This window comes from Ursus maritimus, unplaced genomic scaffold, assembly GCF_017311325.1.
Source record: "Ursus maritimus isolate PB19 unplaced genomic scaffold, ASM1731132v1 scaffold_2, whole genome shotgun sequence".
Taxonomy (NCBI): Eukaryota; Metazoa; Chordata; class Mammalia; order Carnivora; family Ursidae; genus Ursus; species Ursus maritimus.
Genome location: NW_024424452.1, coordinates 17,822,010 through 17,828,058, shown reverse-complemented (window position 1 = coordinate 17,828,058; position 6,049 = coordinate 17,822,010). Strand labels below are relative to the sequence as shown.

The 6,049-nt window shown below is 56.6% G+C and overlaps 1 long non-coding RNA gene across 1 annotated transcript in view; it reads right to left on the bottom strand.

Annotated features, from left to right (window-relative positions):
• Positions 1-4,072: 4,072 nt before the first annotated feature.
• The window catches only part of LOC103657809, a 16,729-nt gene continuing 14,752 nt past the window's right edge, over positions 4,073-6,049 (bottom strand). Inside the window, exon 7 of the long non-coding RNA XR_005836018.1 lies at positions 4,073-5,806. This is a non-coding gene — a long non-coding RNA (uncharacterized LOC103657809). The remainder of the gene's footprint in view (positions 5,807-6,049) is intronic.

Below are 6,049 nucleotides of genomic sequence, written 5' to 3'. Positions count from 1 at the left end.
GCCGCCCGCGCCGCCGGGACCGCGCCGCCGGGGAGCTCCGCGCGCGAAGTTGGCAGCCGGCGCCCCGCGTCAGCGGCCGCTGCCCGCCGCGCCCCGGGGCTCGGGCGCCTGAGATCCGCGGCGGCGGACGCGGCGCGGGCCCATGCCCCCCCCCCGGGGTGAGGGCGCGGCGCGGGGAGCGCGGGGGGCGCGGGGGGCGGACGGCAGCGGCGGAGCGGCTCCGGCGCGCCCGGAGCCCGGAGCGCGAGTGCACCTCGGCAAGGAGCCGCCGGCGCCTGGCAGCGGCCACGGCGCAGGGACGTGCGCCCCTCCGTGGGGAGACACCTGCAGGCGGCCGGCGACACTGTTCCGGCGCCCGCCCTAAACAGGGAGAGGGGGCGCCCCACGCCGGGCGCGGGCGGGGGACCCGGAGAGAGGGGACGCCCCCCGAGGAGCCCCGCACCCGATTGGAGGGGCTGAGAAGCCAGGAAAATGTCAGTCAAGGCACTCTCGGAAAAAGAGTCTCCCCGCGGGGTATGGGGGCGGCCCACAAACCTGGCCAGGAGGGGGCATCCTGCTCAGTAGAGGGTGCTGGGCTCCCCAAGAAGGACAAGGACCAGCAGGAGGGAACCCTAGGAAGGAGCCCCAAAAGGTCAGGACTGCAAAGTTTCCTGGGCTTCCCACAGCCAGGGAGCTTCAGGCTTAACTGAAAGGCATGCCTTCTGCTGGACCTGGACTCGCAGGACCCAATCAGAAGGGGGGGGGCAGGAATTTCCCTGGGGGTCACCCAGGGGGACTTAGACTGTGTAAACCAAAAGGAAGGGCTTCTCTCGCAGGTGGAAGCTACAGTCACCTGGGCTCTCTATGATGGCAAGGAACAGCAGCAAAGGTGGCAAAGAAGTGCCCCACATGGGACACCAAGTGTTGTGTATGACAAAAGAGGCTTCCTCCTGAGCAGCACGACCCAAGGAGGTCTGGACACAAAGTTGTGGTTGCCAGGTAGGGATGCCTTACAGAGGCTGTCTACCCAGAAACTTCAAGGTTGGGGTGGGGGCAGAACGATCAAGAATACTGACTTTGGGGGTCATGCAGTTCTGGGGCTTGACCAGCTGAGGGCTTTGAACGTCTCACTTAACCTCTGGGAGCCTCAATTCCCTATCTATAAAAAAAGGGAGGCATATGAAGCTGTTGTAATGAGATCGTGCCTATAAAAAAGCATTTGGTGCATAGTAGGTGGTCAGTAAATGCCAGCCACTATCATTAACATCTGAACCAAGATCAGTGGACCAAATTTGCACAAACCTTTTCGGGATCTCTCGTGCAAAGTGGGATTGCCCAACTGTGAGCACCCCCAGCCCCACCTCTTCTCTGAGATGACCTGAACTCCCTTCACACCAGCAGGGCGTGGGGCCCAGATGCCCAGGGCGTCGGACAATTAATTGCATGTTGATTGCAAGAGCTCATTTGAATTCTGCCCAAGCTCAGAGCTGCTCCAACAACCGCCAGCTTGTGGAATGGCAGGGCTTGCAGGATTCAAGGTTAACGGAGTATGAATTGCCTTATTCTGGTGGGCGAACCTATGCTCACGGTCAGCTGGTGGGTGACAGTAATTGTGGGCACTGTCCCTGGCAGGAACGCATAGGATGGCCAGCGGTCTCAAGACTCGTTCATTAGATCCCTTTTCTGGCCCAATACGAGGCCTTCCGAACTACTTTGAGAAGGAGGACCTCCATGGAATAATCACGGAGTTGAGGGTATGGGTTGACAGAGGAAATCTGTCACGGCCAAAAACTCGTAAGGATTTCAGTATCACTTTTAAATAGGCGTGCAATATTCATCACAGGAGTGTCTGCACACTTTTGAAAATCAGTCCCTCAGATGGAGGCTTGTGACAATGGACATGTGGGCAGGACTCGGTGACCTTCAGGCTGGGAACTCTGCCCTGGACATTCAAAGCCAGCAGATCCCAACTGAAATATGTCTCAGTGATCACACCCTCTTCAGAAATACTCAGAGGAAGCATGCGGGGCGGGGGGGGTGAAAAGTCCTCCAGTCATTGAGCACCCCACTGGATGCTCAGAACCGGGGAGAAAAGAGAACACGAACATTAATACCGATGATATAGGGTATGCAAATGTTCAAAGCCAAGGGCAGAAGTGAGGGGAGCAGGCTGGGATTTTAAAGCAGGGTTTGGAGGAGATCTCACTGGGAAGATAACACTGGAGCAAAGGCTTGAAGGAGGGGAGCAAGCCGTAGGGACATCCCGGGAAAGGAGTTTCCAGAAAGCGGGAGTAGCCAGTGCAAAGGCCCTGCGGTAGGGCGATAACTGAGAGCAGTGTGGCTGGAGCTGAGTGGGCAGCAAGGAGAATAGCAGAAAACAAGGGTGCCGAGGTGATGGGGAGACGGTGAGAGCGCGTGGTCTGGGTGGGCCCTTACGAGGACTATAGCATTTACCCCCAGTGGGGTGGAAGCCTCAAGCGGCTCTGAGCAGAGGGAGACATGATCTGACTCGGTATAACGGGACCTCTCTGGCTGCTGGGTGAAGAAGGGGACCAGCCAGTGGCTAGTGAGTATCTCCAGGCAGGGTAATGCCTGTGGCTCAGCCCAGGGTGGTAGCAAAGGCAGTGGAGGTTCCAGGTCCATATTCAAAGCAGCAGGATCTGTTCAAGGATCAAGCATAGGGTGTAAAGACACCCCTGGGGTGTTTGGCAGGAGCTCCTCCAAGGACAGAGTTGCCATTTGCGGAGACAGAAGGCATTGGGAGAAGCCGACCTGGGGCTACACAGGGAAGATCAGAAATTCTGGCTGATTCCGCGCGGGGCCTTGTACTCAAGCCACAGATAAGACTGAAACGAATGCAACTCCTTGGGCTGCCCCGTCGCGCGGCTGGCTATCGTCAAACAGCCACGAACAGGTGACACCACCTTGGGTGCGGCCAGGCGTTAAGGAAAACTCGTGGCACCTGTTAAAGATGGTAAGACAGGCTTTCTTTATTCAAGGGGCCACGGGAATGGGGGCGTTGGCCTGAGGGGAGAGAGATAGGGCTCCACTCTGAACACAACAAGGAAAAGAGGGGAGCTATAGCCGAGGGGCAGGCTCGGGGTCGACGGGGGAAGATCACGAAGAGGAAGACATCACAGCTAGAGGGATTCGGCTAAACCCACTTGAAGAACTCTCACTGGCAGCCCCGGGGAAGAAGATGTCCAGGGTGGAGATAAGGAATCTGAGTGGGTTTCAAGGGTGAGGGATTCTTGCTAAACTGACCCAGTGGGATTCTAGCTCCGATGGGACTAAGCCGGCCAAGGACAGAGCCCAGGGTTAGAGCCTGGCTAGGAAGAGGGCTCAGAGGGGCCTGACCCTGCTTGGTCAAGGAGAGTCCATGTCAGGAGTGAGGGGGGTGGGATTTGTTTAGGGGTCCAGAAATGTGGGCACAAGCCCCTGGTTCCCCTCCACAGGCCGAGACCTCCCGTTTCTCTGCTGCCCCTGCAGCAGCCGGTCCCCATCTAGCTCCCACCCTGCACTTGCTGCCACAGCGATGAGCCCAGCCCCTCTGCTTAACCTCCTCCCTGCATTGCCTGTCCCAGGACAAAGTCTAAATGCTGTTCCAGGTCCTTCGAGATGGGCTCCGGCCTACATCTGCAGCCCCTTAGCCCACTCCTCCCGCTGCCACCGACACCAAACCACTTTGCAGGTCTGACCACCTGGTGCTCAGAGCGGACCTCGGGTCCCTGCCTGCCTCCCTTCCTCTGCTGGAGCGCCCCTGCTCTCCCTATCTCGGCTGTCCTTCAAAGGCCTGTTTAAACATCGCCCTGCTGCAGAGGCTTCCCTGGCCCTGCCCAGGCCTCCTCTGAGCTGCCAGGCCTGTGTCCACACCTGTCTCCCCGGCAGGCCCGGGGGCCCCCTGAGGTCTCCCCCACTGACAGCCTGCAGGCCAAATTTGGCCCGTAAGCGTGTTCTGTATGGCCTGCTTGGACTTGCCTCCACAGCGTGTTAAATTTTCACGAGTTACCAACGCTCAGTAATCATGAGATTTCATACAAAATCTAGACATCTAGCTTCTTTTGCAAGATGAAATTACATGCCCACCGCGGTAACCATTGGCAGAAGTCCCCTGCAGGGGACATGAGGGGTCACAGCAGGTCTGGGGCCCTTCCATCTTCAAGGACACCTGTGGGGGCCCTGGGTTTGGGGGGGCGGGGGTGCTCATTTGAATCTGCGAACCTAGAATCAAAGCCCAAAACATGTTTTATAAAACCAATCCACGGTGCTCAAAGTCAGCATGACGGTTACGCTTGGGAGGTGGCCTGGTGGCCAGGAGGGCCATGGTAAGGGGCCTCTGGGGGCCGCTCACACAAGTGGGTTCAGTTTATGAAAACTCATCGAGCCGCACAGTTGGGAATTATGCTCTCTTTTATATTCAACAAAACTGGCCAGAAAAAAAATGTTGCTATTCATAATGAAATTACTACTTTTCAGGAAGTATGAATATGCATTGAAGGGACATGGCCCACTTGCATTCTGCTTCCGACTGTCTCTGGAGTCGACTGATACAAAGGCGTTGGTTCTGGGCCTCCTAAGTCCCTTCCTGATTCTTAAATCTTCAAAACAGAGCTTGGGAAACCGTAGCATCCCCGGCCTCTGGGCCCTCCTAATTATAGCAAGGGATTAGTCAATTAACAATTATCGGTGAGGTTTTTTAAACATTCATTCTCAAGGTATCTAAGCATAATACCCTCTTTATTCCCCTGGTAAAGACACCACTCCAGACTTTCTACACAAGCCCCCTCCCCACCCCAATCCCCGTGCTGCTGTGTTCAGAGGCTGCTTGCTGCTCCGGGCGAGTATTCCCAGGGGAGGAAGGGACTCTGGAGCTCCATGCAATCAAAGAAGTCCCAGGGGGCGGGTTCTCCCGAGGAGAAAGGATCCAACTTCATTAGATCGGCCTGTTCTTTGAAACTGTCTTAGTTCTTCCAACAACTGTTCAAGAAGAATTTATTGACTCCCTGCTCTGTGCCCGGGATTCGGTGAACATGACAAACCAGGTCCGTGATTTCATGGGGCTCATGTTCTTGAGAGAGAGGCAACGATAAACAAGGACACCGATAATAAACTCGGTAATTGCACGTGGTAGTCTATGCAGCGGAGTAAAGAAAAGAGGATGGGAGAGAAAGTACCCGGGGCCTCACTAAGGAGGGGAATTAGAGCTGGAGAGTGTTAGGTGTCCCAGGTTGAGGGCAGAAGGTCTGAATTTTCATCCGGGCTGGGCCACACCTGGGCCACACCCGTCTCTCGGAGCCTCTGTGTTCTCAACTGTAAATAGGGGTGGGGAAAGGGAAGGCCAGCATGTGCTGAGCATGGGAGCCAGTGATGGCTGTGGAGCAGGAGCATGACGTGACCCGGGGGTGTTTCCGGAAGGTTGCCCAGGAGGCCAGCAGGGGATGAGGGGGGTGGATGGGAGGTGAGGCCTCTTGAAGATGTGTCAGGTTCCCACCACACACTGAAGCCGGCTCTGAGAGTCATTCAAGTCAGAGCCCGTGAACATTTATTTGGCACCAACTGCGTGCCAGGCACTTTGGCCAGAGATTGAACCCTTATGGGATTCTTACGGAGAAACTGAAGCTCAGGAAGGAGCAGGCAGGGGTCAGAATCCAGGCCTGTCTCCCTGGCGTCTTCCAGTGAATCAAGCGTCGGCACCAAGACCCAAGATGAACCGTCCTTCCTTGCTCTCTGACTCCTCTCCTTGTTCTCAGCGCTTGGTGGGATTTTCCTCAGTCTCCAAGGTCTGAAGCTGATTTTACTCCAGCCTTGAGGAGGGATGACAGGAAGACTGGGAAGCAAACAGACGTTTTAAGGTGTCTTCTGGACCAGCCCCTTCTTGGGCTGTTTTTTTGAGTGGACCTTCCTTCCAAAGCTGTTGTTTGCTTCCCTCTGCTGCCCCCTAGGGGCCAAGAGGAGCATAGCTGACCTTGCTTTCCTGCACCAGGGAGGAAGCCCTCCCTACTTCCCCACCCACCACCAGGGAGCTAACACTGCCTGGGGAGAGATGGGGGGGGGGGGGGGGGGGGGGGGG